Source organism: Pipra filicauda, unplaced genomic scaffold, assembly GCF_003945595.2.
Source record: "Pipra filicauda isolate LSUMZ 115617 unplaced genomic scaffold, ASM394559v2 scaffold37_size4185640_pilon, whole genome shotgun sequence".
Classification (NCBI taxonomy): Eukaryota; Metazoa; Chordata; class Aves; order Passeriformes; family Pipridae; genus Pipra; species Pipra filicauda.
Genome location: NW_024104509.1, coordinates 3,605,035 through 3,622,137, shown reverse-complemented (window position 1 = coordinate 3,622,137; position 17,103 = coordinate 3,605,035). Strand labels below are relative to the sequence as shown.

The 17,103-nt window shown below is 43.9% G+C and overlaps 1 protein-coding gene across 6 annotated transcripts in view; it reads left to right on the top strand.

The window, feature by feature from the left end:
- Positions 1-5,688: 5,688 nt before the first annotated feature.
- Positions 5,689-17,103, top strand: part of SEMA6A (semaphorin 6A) — a 119,957-nt gene continuing 108,542 nt past the window's right edge. For 5 of the 6 annotated variants that reach the window (XR_005564865.1, XM_027752123.2, XM_027752121.2 and 2 more), the window contains exon 1: positions 6,660-7,255. The gene's annotated coding sequence lies outside the window, so the exon portion shown is untranslated. Of the gene's footprint in view, positions 5,747-6,659; positions 7,256-17,103 lie in introns of those variants that run through there. The other variant, XM_039384817.1, reaches the window with a different exon arrangement.

Here is a 17,103-nt window from a genome sequence, read left to right as displayed (position 1 = left end):
TCCACACAGAATTGGGTCCAAATAGGTTGTGCTGGGAGGTAATTGACACTGATGAAAATTGCTGTGCCAAAATCAGGACACACACTTTTCTTCCCAAATACTTTGTCATGTCTTTCAACACATTTTCAGTCACTCGTCTGCATCCTAGCAGGCCATAATGTGTTTGACATTAATTTCTCCATTAGTATTTAAAAATATTCATATTATTTAAAAGCAAGTGTAAACCTAGAACAACTCAGTCTCTCATTTCTTGAATATTTCAACTCATTAATCTCACAAGATCGAAGGATAAAACCTGACTAAAAGATCATTTCCTGTCAGCTGTTCAATGGTCAAGGTTTAACCAATCCCATTTTTCCTACATTGCTTTATTATATCTCGCTAATCTTTTGCTGCACACAGAGATTATTTGCTTTCCTCTCTCCTTGTTTCTCTTCCTTCCTTTTTCTTTCCTCCCATCACTTCTCTCTAGTTTCCCTCCTTCTTGCCCACTGCAGACTCTGCTTCATAAATTTTCTCAACTGGAGCCTTCTTCTAGTCTCTTCCATTTTGTCCTGGTTCCTCTTTTCCCCTCTGTTCTTCACATTTCTCCTTTTAGTTTGTCAGTTGTATATCCTTTTTCCTACCCATTGCCATCAATTTGAGGGTTAAAAAAAAAAAAAAGAAGAAGTCAGCTGGATGAGGTTTAATGTTATGAATTAAAGTGTGTGTGTTGGGGAGGAGGATGGAATAAAGCCTCTTTATTTCAGATACTGAAACCATTAAAGGTTTCTCTTTGGTAATATTGTATTGCCTGGCAATTCCACGTACTGAATGTTCCTAAGGGCTCAGTTCAGCTGAAGGGACACTGAAAGCAATGATTTTGACTCAATAAACTAACCATTTCTTATTATTTAAAATTGGCTTCACTCTCAGTTTGATGCTGTAATGGTATTTAAAACATTTTTATTATAATATTTACTTTTTTCAGTGCTGTCTTTTCAATTACGATAAGTTTACACTTGGTTACCCCATCTAGATTTGAAATGTTCATTGTTTTTTGGAGAGCCACTGCAATGGTTCACTTTGGACCATATTTATCCTCTGCAAGAGCATAGGCAAAGCCAAAATAAATGTCTTTCCTCACTGTTCTCCTTAAGCTCTTGATCAAGCCTGATTTTATGGAGTCCTGATGAAAACAGAGAATTTACCCCAAGAAAACTCTAATAATTTACCTTAACTTTCCAATCAAAATATATTTTGCAAGTTTTCAAAGAGTGACTTGCTGTCCTCAATCCTTAGTGTCAAACCTTAATCATATAACGAGAAACAACAGCCGAAACATTTTATTCTGTTCAGTTCCTCACTGTACTCAAAAAGGATGCAACACCTAAGCACAATGTTGGAATCGCTGGGTGTGTGGATCTTATGAAATAGTGAACTAAAAATGTAGAGCACAATACTTGAAACTAAATCATCATGAAGTACCTGAGGAGCATGTTGTCTTCTCTCATAGTAAAATTGAGGGGAAATAAAATTTGAAAAGTCTCTTTAGATGCTCTCTCTATAGTTTCTGATTAATTTTCCTCTCAGAGACTCTAACTAGAAGAGACTAATGTGAGATCATCAACATCCACTGTGTGAAAAAATTAAGTTTCCCTTTATGGAAAATCCAATAGAGTTTAATAGCAAATAATTTTTCTAGTGACTTAAGTTTAAGTGCCTATGGAATACAACAGATCAGTTATATTCCTGTTGTGGAGCTCTTCAGGCTAGTTAAAAAGCACTGTAAGATCCCTTCCTCGTGAAATTTTACAAAACAGAACATCAGCAGGTGAAATCAATACAGATGCACCAACATTAATAACATTATGTTAATTTACACCACAGGAGGATTTGGCCCACGTGTGTTTAGAGTAATTTGATAATGAATCACTGCAAATTTCTGTTGGCTTTAACAACTGTTAAATTCTACATCACTTACCCATATTGATCACACTATGCTGTTTTCCTTTTTTTTTTTTTTTTAAAGGGGAACCACTCCCTTCACCATATGGTCCAGCCGCTATCCACAGTATTCTTTGCTTATTTCACCATCATGTAACACTCTACTCTTCTGGGAATTAGATGACACAGTGACATGTGAATGTTGCTCACAACGCAACATGAATTTCTGCTGATTTTTCTGGCACAGTACAGCAGGGGCTGACCAGGGTAGCCTCCTGCGTAAAACATCTGCTCTGCAGCCTTGCTTGCCTTCCAAAATCCTCCATAGTTGTAGAGACCAACCTGCACAGAATTGGCAGAGAAACATTCTGGGTTCCCAGTAGAGGCAAATCCTTCAGTGAAGGATTTCCAGTGAGCGTTTCAAACTATTTTGCTGACCTTTCAAAACATTGGGTGGTCCTTGTTAAGCATGTCATGTCAGCCTACAGTCATCTGCATATCCATTTGGAAGATGTCTGAACAAAGTGATTGGGAAAAGCGAATCCATATATGCCATCCAGCAACCTAAAAATGTGGCATTTTTAGTAAGGTCCTCAGTTACAGAAAGAATTTTGCAGGGATTCAACATTAAAAATCGCATCGATGGAGGAAACTCATTGTTCTTAATCTAATCTCATTTTACATGTTCAGAAAGATTTGTAAAATGTCTAGTAGTGCTCACATTTTCAAACTATGAACCTCACTGCAGGAGTCAATTTGGCAAAAGACCAGTTGCCATTTTAGTTTGGGAGGTTGAGAACTGTGTGTGTGTTAGTTTTTATAAGTCTTCTTTACTTTAGCTGCACTATACCCAAGAACAGCTTCTGGCTGAAGAAAAATCTGCCCACTCTCAACCACATTTTCAGCGTACAGCTAAGTTTGGTGAATTCCCCTGAAGTGATTAAAAGAAAGATCTTATTTTTCTCTGCGTAGGAGTAATTACTTTGCCAGACATTCAATAATCTTGTCTTGACAAAAATCATATTTGCAGTTTGATGTGATTTCACTATTGCTGTAAGATTAAAGAAGTCAACACTTCTTTTATATAAGATGTGCCTGCATTCAACATTTTGTTTTTATTTGTGGTGAGACAGATCTCCACAGGTAAAAGCATCTCCTCTGATGCCAGAACAGGAGAGAGAAAAAAGGAGTACAAGCCCTTCTTAGATTACAGGCTTCAAGTGCCTCATGGACATCAAAACTATCTGATACCTTCTGTGGGGCAAAACCCCCATGTGTTTCTCAGATAGCTGTCAAAATCCTCAGCTCTACCACTTGTGTGTTGTTTCTTGACAATGTAAACCTCTGCTGCACTTTGAACTTTTGAAATAGGGGCAAGAACAAGCTGAATGGAATGTTGCACATATTATTCTCATGCAGGAAGATAATGAACGGGGGTGAGCTCAACAAGGTACCATTGCAACCCTGCATCCCAGCTCCTCAGAGCTATATCTAAGGGGATGCTGCTCATAGTCACATGACTCTGGGAAATTGGTAGAGTAGAAAATATAGATGAATACAACGTGGGGCTCAGCATGGCAATTAGCATTGAATTTTGAACATCCCAACTGAATGTGGCAGTTGCTGCCAGTGAAAGAGAGCCAAATCCCTTCCTCAATATAAACCAGGTGTCCCACAAACTTTAAGTCAACATATTTCGTATATGATGGGGAAGGAAGGGTAGAGGTAACATTTTCTTATGAACTCAAGTCAAATCTTTGGTAGAGATCTACTCTGTAAACGGGTTGGAATGAGTTGGAGAAGTTCTCTATAGCTTGTGTGCATTGTTCAGATAGGGCTTTTAAAATGCACAGCTCCATGGAGACCTCACCAAGAATTTGTGACTGGAAAATCCACTGCACTCTACTGCTGCAGCTGCCAAAAAGCAGCCAGTGAAAAAATATGTCTTTTCCCATCAATAAGGGTAATAATTCCCTTCCCCAAGCCCATGTGAGTAGCCCACAGTTAACTAGTCTAGGCAAAACAAATAAGGTTGTGTCTCTGTTTTCAGAAAATCTGACAGCATGGAGAATTGAGATTGACATTAAAGTTCCAGGAAAAGAGCCTAAAAAACTTGGTGGGAGAGAAAAGTTGAGAATAGTTTATTGGATTGGGTACCGAGTGAGAAAAGGAACAGGGAATCAGGTAAAACAAAAGACAGTGGGTTTTTAAGCAATGAAGACAAGTCTGATTTTGTAAATCAGTTCTAGTAAGTTAAGAGCAGAAGGAGCAGCAACAAAGGACAGAAGAGCTGGCTGTCATTTTGGCAGAGGGCTATATGAAAAAGGGCTACAATGTATGATTTAAGTGAAGAAGTTAGGGAGTGTAGGCTTGGAAATTAAAGACAGAGAAAGAAAATGGATGAATAGAAAACACTTTCGTAAAAGAACCTGAACATGAAACTTCTAGTAACTGATGCCTTAGCTAGTACCAGTGTCTGGAAAATAGGATTTTTTTAGTGCTGTTTCTTACAGAACTTTATTCTATAAAAATCTGGTCTGTATTTTTCAAAACCCTATTTATAGGAGGGGAAAGTATTCTCTGTCAGAGAGCCTTTTTTTGATTACTGAAGAAATGTAAGTGTAAAATAAACCATTCAGTATTGCAGAAATATTCGTGAAGTGTCTGAAGCATACAGTAAAGACCAAACCTAGATCTGCCTACAGTTCAAACCCACAACAAAGTCAGTGGTAGTTTTGAACACCTCAAAACGTATGCAGTGATTGAACATAACAGAATGACAGGATGTCAGCATTTGCCATTGTCGAATGGGTATTTTCCACAAATCCTGACTATGTTCAGTCTCTGTTCTCATTTCCTGACAGAGGGAGAAGTATCATGACATGATCTAGGGCCTCTTTGTGGAAATGGGGTTAGGGATCTTTGCAAATCAAGGTACATTCATCTAGTTTACGCCCCTGACACACACTTGGGTACCCAGAAATTATTTGTACCACTTGTGTTTCTCTAATTGCTTTCAGGACTAGGGTAAGTTTGTTTCACTAAAATTTATCTGTCCCCAGCAATTACTCTGTCTTAGATTTACAGGGGCAGAAAGAAAGAAAATATATATTAAGTCTCAGTTCCTTTGGTGAAAAAATTACACTAAGTATACATTCAGTTTAAACTGTCAGAAAGGAAAGAAGAAACTTTTCCTTGATACAGATGAATGTTTTCCCTTGTAATCTAACAACTAGAAATTGAATGGATATGTGGTTAATTTTAGAACCCAAATCAAGTACAGAACCAAAACCAATGTCTCAGAGTCCTTTCATTATCTGAAAATAAAAGGAAGAAAAAGCAACTGTGATAAAAAGTAGTTATTCTAATTTTAATGCCACACTTCGTGACCTGACAGCAAATCCCTTAGTTGCATTCTGTTCTTTCACTTATCTGGTTGGGGAAAAAAATAAATATAAATCATGTTAAAGTAATTCCACATGTAAATGAATCCCCTGGAAATCAGATACCTTCGCGCTGAAGTAACTAAAGGCTCTCCTTGCAGCCTTAACTCCAGCGAGATCTACAGGGTGGAAATGACTGCTAAAACTCTTGAGGAATCACATGCCGCCGTCAAGGAAACGAGCACGCGGGTTTTGCGGGTTTTGGGCTATTTTGTAGGGTTTATAGCGCAGCCCGCTCCCGCAGCTTGTCCGCTCCAGCCCCGATGCTCTAAGAGGTCAGCGGCGCGCGGGAGCAGGGGGAAGAACCACAGGACGGACCCACGGGCGGGCGAGACGAACCCCTCGAGCAGCGGCTGAGCTTGCCTGGCCCCGGACAGGTTTGCGGCCCCCGCATAGGTTCTGCACCTCCCGCTCCCGCCGTCCTGGCACCGCGCCGGGGCAGAGGGCGGCTCGGCCGCCGTGCGCGGTGGGAGGGAGCGGTGCCGGCACATCCCCGGGGCTGGTCCGGGGATTACTGCCGGCGGCGGCGGCGGGGGACCTCGGGCGGGGACGGGGAGAGGGTGGATTAATGTATTAGCGCCGCTTGCTCCTGCTCCCAGCTGGATCGGCTCCGAGACAGGGATTAGCGCAGCCAGCGACCACCGCGGCGGGACTGGGGCGGAGGGAAGGGGGAAAGGCGACAAGCGGACGGCCAGCTGCGGCCCCGGTCCCGCTCCCCCCGGGGATGCGGGGGATGCGCCGGGGGGCACGGCCCGGTTCCATGCGCGGGGCTGCGCTGCCGCCCCAGGCACCGCAGTAGCCCCTGCTGCCGCGCCCCCGTCCCCCGAGGGGCTGCGGACGGCCGCCCTCTTCCCCCCACCGCGCTCTTAAGGCGCCCCTCGCCGACGCTCCGCGCCCCGCCGGCGTGCAGCGACTGTGATGGCTGGAGGCGGCGGCATCTGCGATGGGGCGGGCGAGGGCCGAGCGCGGCGGGTCCCCGGCGCAGGCACCTGCTCGGCACAAGCCCCGTGCCACCCGGCACCGGCCCCGAGGCGCCGCTGGCAGTGCCGCGGACCCCCGTCCCGCACGGCCGGGCCCTCCTCCCGCCCCTCCCGGCCGGGCTCCCTCGGCCTCGCCCGGCCCCGCCCCCCCGGCCCTGCCCCCTCCCGGGCGCGCGCCCCGCCCGCGGCAGCGGGAGGGGCGGGGCGGGGCGGGGCTCGGGCGCGCCCGCCCGGCGCGCGCCAGTCCCGGGCTTTGTCTCCGCCTCCGCCGGCGGAGCCGCGTCCCTGGGGCAGCGCGCGGGCGGCGGGGCAGCGGCGGCGGCGGGAGACGGGCGGCGGAGCGGTAGCGGCGGGAGAGAGAGAAAGAGAGAGAGAGAGAGAGAGGTAGCGGCTCCCTGGTCCTCGCCGCGCACAGTCCAATGCCCGGCAGCCCGAAGCAAGGAGCGACTGCGCTTTCCTTCCGTGGCACAGCGAGTGCCTCCTGCCTCGGAGTTTTCCTGAAACAGCCGTCACAGCGGGAGCACTTTTGGTAGAAAGGGACCAGAAGAAGACCACGAAATGACTTACCTCCCGAGGCTCGGCTGAAGGGGACTCGCTGGAGTGGAACCTTAGTGGAATTTGGGTCTGGAGAGGAGTTGCTAACGCTTTTTTTTGTTTTTTTCTTTTCTTCTACCTGATCCCTCCCCTTTTCGCCCATCATTGGAAATGAACAAATTGCTTTTGCAATTCAGAAAGTAGAAATATTAAATATACCATCCCCCTGGAAGCATACATGTAGTAATGACAAAGGATTGCAAAGGAGAGAGTGGCTCCAGTTTCCCAGAGAGATCCCCTAAAATGGATTACTAAATGGGACACTACATCAGCTAGTTGTCCTCTAGCTGCCCAGATACATGCACCGAAAAGGTACAGTACTCCCCCGTCCGTATTCCTGTTTGGGGGTTACTCGGAAGGGAAGGCTCCCGGGTCGCCCGGGCAGGCTCAGAAGGAGCGAGGGTGGTGTGTGGTTTGAGGCTGGCTCCTGCCTTCTGTCTCGACGTCGTTTGCAGCGCGTAGGGAGGAGGAGAGCCGCCCGCAAGTGCACACGCTGCGCTTGCTGTTGCCACTTTCCCGGCATCTCGTGGCTTCGTCTTTCTTTTATCTTTTTTTCACACACCCCCCTCTTAGTCTTCTCTCACTCCCCTTCCCCCAGTTGCCCAACACCTATCCCCAGTTGCCTCCCCTAGCCCTTGGCACGGCTTGCATGCGCGGCGCTGGGGCTCCTCGCCTCCCTCCGCCGAGTCCCGCTCGTAGGGGGTCGCGCCCGTCGAGGCACCGTGGGGCGGGGGGCAGCCGCGAGACGTCGGGTCTGAGGCCGAGGCCGCCGCCCGCCACCCCGGGCATCATGTGGGTCTGGGTGGTGGGGTCTTTGTTACAAGAACTATGTGGCCGCTCCGTGCAGAGGCGTAACCCCGCCGTCTCTGCTCTTCCCGCGAGGTAGTTGGGTCGCGGCCGATGTATTTATTTACTGGGGTTTTTTCTAAGGCTGGGTTGCTTTTTGGGGCGAAGTAGCCTGGAACCAAGGCAACTTCTTCCGCGGAGCAGCCCTCGGCGCAGCCGCGGGCTTTGTTCGCGATTGTGGGCTGGGGCCGCGGGCTCCCCTCTCCGCCCGCTCCCCGCGGACGGTGGCCGCCATACCCTCCGCCCTGGCCCCGGCCAAGCTGGGCTGCCGACTGCCCATCCGCAGCCCCGCGGAGAAGGGTGGCTCTGGGGCAGGGATGCTCCCCGCCCCTTTCTGCCTGGCGCCACCACCTCTCCCCCGCGGGCTGGTGGCTCTGCCAAGCCGCTTCTGCTCGGCCGGGGAGCGCAGGCAGACGGGCTGGGGAAGGTCGGACCCCTTCGGGGCGGCCCGGCGGGCAGGGAGCGTTGCGAGGCAGCCCGGCTCTCTCCGCCCAGCACTCGCCCTGCCGCTCCAGCGGCCCCTCTCCGCCCTCGGGCCCTGCGGGAGCTGGACGAAACGGTGGAAAAGGGAAAGTTTTTTTAAGGGAGAATAGCAGGGCCGGCCCCCGAGGAGGGGCCGCGGGCTGGCGGCGCCCCGCAAACTCCTCGCGCCGACGCGGAGCGGCCGGGCCGGCTCCGGAGCGCGGGGAGGCCGGGCGGGGACTGGGGAGCGGGGCTCCTTCGTGCCGCTGATGCCGAGGAGGGGACAGGATGCTGCTGAGGGGAAACGGTGTTGAACAAGGGAAGAGGGATTTCCCCCTGCACACACTCACACCTCCCGTCCCCTCAACTGCAGGGGCAGGGAAGAGTCCCGGCCGAGGACAGGGTGAATTAGGAGGCTGTGCCTTCATCTGTGGTGCGCTGGCGGCGCGGCGCTGAGGCACGGGGGGCGACGGCGGGGGCTCGGGCAGCCCTGGGGCGGCCGAGGGTTAACACCGCCGCTCGTTCCGCTGCCGGGGAGGGCGGTTAAAAGTTCGGGTCTCCGTCATGCGTGGAGAAAGTACCTGCTCTTTGCGTGGGCTCGACCGCCCCACCGCCTCTTCCCTTCGCGCCTGGCTATCCAAGGGAGGTGTTTCCTGGGGGTGGCCCGGACGGCGTGTGGGTCGGGGGCTGGCGGGGGAAGTAAGTCTGAGGCTGCAGCCCGGTCAGTTGCAGCGGAGATGCCCTTCTGCCCATCATCCGCTCCTCTGCCCTGTCTGGCTCATCTCAGGGTGAGTCGTAAGGCGGTAACTACTGGGTCTTCCTTAGGCAAATGGCTCTGTCTTTTTCTAACCTTGACCGCTCTGTGTTCAGGGAGTAATTTGTTCTCCTGTTCTTCTCCCGAGCTAATTGCCAATTTTGAAGTTTGTAAACAATCACGTTTGTGCCAGCATCTGTACAGCGCGGATGTTTTTAGCTGCTGCGGAGAATTATTTCACTAATAGAACGGCAAAAAAATAAGAGCTTTAGTTAGCTGTGTAATATATTGTAAAAGATGCCACTTCCTGACGTTTCAAGGTGAATGCTTCATTTTCCAAAGGAGCATACACAACATGCAGGTGTTGTAAATAACGAGTCTGTACAACCAATTTCTGTCACAGGGTTGCACGAGGTGGCTTATTATTTGACATGGATTCTGCTCACTTGTTTTATATCATACAGCAACGATATTAATTACTAACTTGACCTCAAAGATAGTAGCTAAAGGTGTGATTTTCGCACTGTCTTCACTACAGTTAGTTCAGTGATTGCTTTTGCTGTGCATTCATTTAATTTGTGTCATCCAGTAAGCCATTCTCATCCAAGTAATTTTTACTTGGCGATTAAATCCTTTGGCATCAATGTCATGAAGTCCAGTAGAGTCAGGCTCTTTTAATCACAGAATTCATTTTGAGAAATCTGTGGCATTTTTCTCAGAGTAACGTTTATGTAGCTGTTATCATGCTTAGGGTTTCCTTTGCCATTTCAGACTAGAAAAGCAAAATGATCTTGCTATGATTAGCTTCTATTTTTTTTATTTAATGAGACTATTCCAATGTATGGTGAAGAAATGTGGGTCTGCTCCAGCAAACCCCTTTCTTCATGGAATTGCCTCAGACATGGTTGAAAGCAAATACCTACTTCAGTGGAATTGGGAAGGTTTGTAACTATTAGAGAAGTACAGTTGCCAAAGTGTTTCGCTGTCGAGGGTATAATTTTATCTAGTAGGAGCCTGGTTTTAATATCGTAGCTCTCAAAAATTATAAGACCAAGAGAACTAACTCTTTTTAAAGTCAAACATGTTCTTATGCATTAAAAATTTGATTTCTGTTCTCCACCGCTCTTCACTGGAGAAAATATCTGGCTTTTGTGGAAGTTTAGTTCAGGAGCAGAGTTCCCAAATGAGATTTCTGTTTAAGTGCTAAACAAAATTTAAAATAGTAAGTAATACCGTAATGTATATTTGCAACTTTTGCTGTTCATGTAGTGGGAATCAAATGCTTGAAGGATGGGTGAATACTTTCAGGGACTACGAATTATGCAGTCACAGATGTTCTGTGTATACTCAATCAGCCAACTTGAAAACTGTATATTCTTACTTAATGGCAAAACCAACCTTATCAACAGAACTCATACTACTTGAACCAAAAAGTAATTGGGCACAGACGTCTCTGAGAAACATGGCTAGCTAACATTTCTAGCTGCTTGAAGATGAAAGTGTATATTATATGTTAACCATAGACCCCTCTTAATATTTGTAAATAGAAGATTGCAGTTACTGGAGTTTAAAACTGAAGAAGGAAGTTGATTGGGCTAAGGATGAGGAGTTGCCTTCATTACATTTTTTAAAAGAATAAAAAAAAAGAGAAAGAAAACAAGAGAGATAAAATTAATGACCTGTGAAAAATCCAGACTAGAACTGTTTGCATTAAAAAGGAAGTAGGTGATTGTGAACTTGCTTGTGCATGTTTTGTGAGGGGAAGGGAAAGTTTGTCATCTTGTTTTGAAGAGCCATACATAAATACACATGAAAGGAGTTCACATGGTTTACAGCAGGGGAGACATAAAATGTTTTAGGATTAAATTGACCTGAGCTAATACATGCCTCACATCCAACTTGTTTGCAAGAACACGTTGTAATACTACCCAAACAAATGTTTAGTGTATAGTACCTGATTCCCATACGCCACAGCAGAGTGCTGAAAACAAACAAGCCAGTAAATGCTGGAAAACAACATTCAAATTATATTACACACAGCATGTGCTAGAGAAAAGTTGAACTGTAGTAAACCAGAAGTCTTCATTATCCTAATTTGATACAGATGCTGCAGTGTTTGACCTCCTACTATTCATTTATTGATGAAGTAAATCTTTAGCCCTCATTCAACCAAGTAAGTTCTGCTGACCCAGGAAAGCCTTGCTTGCCTGAGTAATTTTCCGAGAGTAAAGACAGTTGCTGAAATATTACTTAAATGGGGACTTTTTTTCTTGTTTATGCCACAAACTGAAAATACTGTTCTCTGCTGGGTATCGATACTTGTTAAGGACCTGAAGCTACCATGTGAGTACATTTGCTTTGGATGGATCTTTAATGTTAAATCAGACGTAGGTCTGCGTGTCGTGGAACAAATCACACCTGACAAATTGTGACAAGCTTTGCTTGACGGGGCAACAGAAAAATAAGAGGAATAAGCAGTGCTCTTTAATGGTGACCATTTGAGCATTTTATGCTCAAAAATTCTGATTATCAGGGTTACTCTGAGGTGGGTGAAATGTTTTGGCAGTAAGATACAGTCAATAGCGCAGAGTCCGACTGCTGATCAACGGCATACAGCAACTGTGAACAGTGTTCTAAGGCAGAAACAAGCAACTGGGGGAAAGCCTGGTCCTGAGCCAGACAGGTCTCTAAAGGAATATTTTTATTTTTGTCCTGTTGCACCAGTCTCTTGAGTGAAGAACAGCTTAGGTGTGCATAGGTTCTGTGAAGACAGAAGTGGACTACCCCAATTCAAGTGGAAACCTGACAGACTGGAGTTTACGAGTGTTTATTTTCTTTATGTACTGTGTTACCTATGGCCATGGAAATAACTGAATGCATATGTTTATACAGTGTTAAGGGATCTTTAATTGTCCATGGTGAAGGATGCTTTGGTTTTGGATCTGGATTGCAATATGGCAGCACAGCTCCAAGGCACAGACTTAGGATTTAAAGGGAAGAGTGCCACCTACTGTGTTAGAGTTATAGATATTGCACCTCCCGTATGCTTTGTGGAGTTCCCAAACTGCTCATTTGTTTGTTTTGTTTTAGCCACTGGAAGATGTGAAAGGATTCAAAATTAAATCTGGTATGGGAACGGAGAAAGAAAAAAATAGAAAAGCATTCTGCACCTAGAAAATCAGGATATTCTGGAGGTCTTGGAAGGGGTTCTTTGAAAGACAGGCATACACAGAGGCATTTGCAGTTTTTGTCACTTCAGACTTAGACAGGCTGCTAACAGTTAATAGTGAGGGCACTGGAAATAGGGAAGGGGATGAGAGATCTATGCTTCCCCCCATAAAATAATCATGTTCTCAGCTTTCGTGCACCAGATGAATATAAATAAGGCTAATAGATTTATGCCCTCTGAAATCTAAAGTATAACTCCAGATACAGTTTAATGAAAAGGAAGTAGATTTCACTTAAAAAAAAGAACAATTTTCAAAAAGGGAAGAAGAAAATGAGAAAAACTCAACATAAATTTTCCCATAATTTGCTGCAAAACCTTACAAAGTATTTCCCAGTTTAGAACTGTAGTTATTTATCAGCCAGAAGGAGGGTTGTGCTATGCTTGATGTGAATACAGGGTCATTTTTGTATGAAAAGAATTTTTCTCTGAGCCCCAAAGTGTTTCTTCAGTGGCTGAAATAGAGATGTAAAATGAAGTAGATAAACCAGCTATTAACAGAACTGCCAGTTGCTGTATCTCTAGAGTGAAGACATATGGTAATTCACTACATTCAGTGATGACCTTTCCTTTAAAAGTATTGTTAATAATAGGCACTTCTATATAAAGTATTTACACTACATACTTGAAATTCATATATCGTGGACTACCCCATGCCATTTTTGGTTTTTTATTTTTTGAGCTACTGGCAAAACTGCTACCGAGGAACTTTCTACATAAATACACTTTGCAACATGCCTGAAGTTCTGACCTTAAAGCGTTTCCGGGGGCAGATGCACAGCACTGCTGTACATCATGTGACATGGTAGTATGTGTGCTGGCCTCAGTATGAGAGGCCTTTGGCATCATCTCTCTCACCCTCCCCAGGTAGAGCCGTGCCTTGACTGCAGGATTATACCCTTTCCATGAAGCAGGCAGAAAAAAAAAGCATTCCTACGCTTCTGTGATCTCTGTAACCAGTTGCCTTTAGAGAAAACTTAATGTTTACGGAATTAGAAAAAAAAAAGAATGTTTTTGTTATACCCTTTCACCTTAGTCTGAGGCCATCTAGTTGGATAAGGACTACTATACTATTATTTTTACTAGAGATAATAGCAGAAGTTTTATTACGTGTTTAAAAAGAAAAGGTATTCCTAACCATCATCAATTTTACAATGACCCTGACAGGCTCATGGGATGTTCTAATAATGCAAATATATAGAATATACATATAATAGATACGGTCGTGTGTTCCAGTTCAGCAGATGGAAAAAGTACTGTCCCTTATGAATCCCCAGCACAATGGGAAAAGCTGCATCCAAATATATTCCTGACTGCAGCAAACATTATTTCTACTTTCCTATCTCTGTCTGCTCAGCTTCACTCAGATGTTTTATATATTCCTCATATGGCTTTGGTTATTGTATGGGAAATTTCCTATGTTGCTTCCTTCACCATTGTTCATGAACATTTATCCATTACTTGCATTTGAGGCAGCCATTCGTTGGAATGTTAATGAGATTTTGAACAGTTTATAGTTCCATAGTTTTTTGTTGTTGTTGTTTTGAGAAGAAAAAAATTGTAATTTTTGTTGATGCCTTTTGAAATCTACTTTTTATTGGTAGATTGAGATAGATTCTATGCTAATTCCTCTAGCATTCCTGAATTATGGCCTAGCAAGGCACTGTCGCTGGGATCTTCATCTATTAATCATGGAAGCTGCTTTCTTATTCGGTTGCCATAGTTTCAGTGCCTCAGATAGTGTTGGGGTGCCTTGGGAAAGGCTTGCGATACATTCGGACTTGCAAGCCTTGCAGTTGTTTTGGCAGTAGAAGAGCTCTGAAGGAACAGACAACAGCATCCAACATTATTCAGAGTTGGATTAAAAGCGGAAACTTCTGGATATGTCTCTCTGGACCCTCTTATGTGAATGTCCAGCTGATATTTACTCCCAAGATTTGCTTTTTGTTTTTTCTTGCTGGTAAAATGGTACATTTCAGAGGCTGCTGGCTACCTTAATTCATTTCAAGAGCAAAAGAGGCTTTTCATTAGTTCTTCTGAGAAATGGTTGGGCATTTAGGGTTTCCTAAGCAATCCAGGTAATTTGTTTTACATTCCCTTTTAATCTAGCTACATACAGCATCATATCCTGTTTGAGACTGAGTTAATGTTTATTGTTACCTTTAGTAAAATTACAATAAGAACGCTTTTGTTAGCTGCAGAGCAGCTTGAATTACAAAGTAAAAAAGGGGAAATAAACTTTTTTCAGACATAACTAGTGCTCTTACAGCACTATGTTGGCACTGGCAGAATCTTTGGAATAACATTTCATTATTTGTTCACAAACTCAGTATTACAACATACATACTTTCAGAAATGCAGATCTGTGAGAAGTTAGAAATAGCTTTTTTGATGAATAAGAAAAATGGTAAAGTAGTAAATATGTCTAACAGGAAAGTACCTGAAAGACTGACTTGTCAATGTAGTGCTCAGTATTAATTGATTTGTCAGTTGTGCAGAATATAAAATAATGGACAAACATATTTCAATAAGCAAATAATGGTTTCCTTTTTCTTTTCCTATTGAGAAAAAAGCTTCATCACTTCTGTGTGAGCAATAGTAAGCTACATGTTTTAGCAGATATTTAAATCCCATTTCTTCTTTTCTTCTGGATTTTACAGTGCCTCCAGAATGATGTGATTTCCCTCTAGATCTAATAAGCAATTTGAGTCTTGCACAGATAAGCTTGATAGGTACCTTCTGTTCACAAAAAGAAAAAACCAACCTTGACTATTCATATCAATCATAGTGTTAAAAAGCTGTGTAGTTTAAAGAATTCAGTATAATTGGAACTAGTCTGGAAAATTAGCCACTTTTTGAATTTCAAATGGTTAGCTTGCACTCAAGGATGAGTTTTAAAGCTTTAGCTTAGAACTTTACTACCCAGTCTTGTCAATTTTTCAAGTGAGATCAACAAGCAGATTGAGAACATGTGCCTGTTACATATAGTCCACCCTCTGGAGTCCTACAAACTGAGCAAAGTGAAGTCCAAAAATTTCACATGAATTTTAAAACTTTTTTGGTAGCTGCACACAATATCTGTATTTGTAATTTTATACTCCTACATAACATATATAGTTTCTGGTTTGTAGTCTGGCTTCTGCGTATTCTGTTGTATACAAATATTTTACATTAATCTCAGCCTTTTTCCTAATAAACTCACAACGTGCATGTCTCTAGTAGATTGGCAGTCTGATAGAACAGAACATGATCATTTTGTAGTTCCCTTTGGAAGGGGGAGGTGGTGATTGAGTAAGAAAATTGTTGCAGTGGGGAAATATCTTGGATCAAAAACTGTAGAGGTACAAATTCTGTTGTGTTTTTCTTCTCAGAACTTACTGTACTCCATTTAGAATCTCTCTGTATAGAAATTAATTTAAGCAGTTCTGTAAGGTACATCCTTTAGCAATGATGACATTTTTTGTCTTGTTTTTTGTTTTTTACGTCCAAGAAACAGAGAGGTGGGTGATACATCAGTATAAAGGGCCAGTCTTGTTCCCACTGGATAGCAAAAAAGAATTTCTACTGAACACCTCAGCAACAAGCCCTTACTCCATTTATAGTTCACTATAGAATCATGGAATCATTTAGGTTGGAAAGGACTTCTAAGATCGAGTCCAGCCCTTAATCTAACACAGCTGAGTCCCCTACTAAACCATGTACCTAAGTGCTACATCTACGCATCTTTTATATACCTATACCCGTCTCTTAAATACCTGAGTTGATGACTCAGCCACTTCCCTGGGAATATTGCTGTTTCAGTTTATTTATGGTTGACAGTAAAAGGTTGTCTGCATCCCCAAGCAGCTGAATTTTAGCATCAAATGTACTGATCTTATCAAGAAAAGAAAATAATAATTTCTGGGAAAGTAATTGTTCTATTTGTGTCCTTTAAGCAATGTTACAGCATTTGTTTTACAAATCTTGCACATCTTACTGTCTGAATATTCCTGGGAGGCTGAAGCTTGTCTTGACTTGTGTGCCCATGGACAGACCTGAGAGAGAGTTGTCCTCTGTTTAGCCTCAAAGCTCCCCTCGTGCCTGCAGCTGGTCACTAGGTGTGGGCAGAGCACACCTATTCCACTGGTCCTTTAGAGCAGGTGGATGGGGAGGAATGACTGGAGGGCTGCTGGAGTCCTGGCCTACATGTCCAGGTCTCCATGGAAATGCAGTGGTTGCGGTCGGCACAGGCCAGGAGCATACTGCTGCATCCTGTCCTAAAATACCACAGCAAGGAAAAGGTTGGGATGAAATGCCTTTTCCGCCAGTTGCTCTACGTACCCTTTCTGTTGCCTCATGGCAGAGCAGAGGTGGAGTCCCATGGGATTATATTTGTTGAGTACTACTTCGCACCATGAGCATGGGTATGTATTTGATTCAAAATGCCTTTAGTATTATATAGAGAGGATTAGAGGCTGTTTAACTTCAATCTTGAACCTCAGGTCATAATCTTTATAGTACTGGCTTTTCATCATAGCTCTCTAATGAAAAAAGGGCATTGTGCATTAAAATCAACTTCTGAATTTAGTTTTCTGTATGAACAGAATTGGTGCTATGTGTATAAACTTCTAATAATAATCAACCCATTCCACTTCTGAATAATTTGTACTCATTAATTACAAATGTACAGCTTTTGCAATTACAATGTGCTGATCCAAACTGTAATAAATCAGAAATTACTACAGTTAAATTGATTTTTAAAAATTTACTGTAGTGTGTTACATGAGGGTGATTATGTAACATATTTTTTAAGAACTGTATCTGTGCATTAAGTCTTTGTTTTCTAGAAATATGTGGTGCAGATAATTTTTTTGTTGTTGTTCTTTAGAAGGA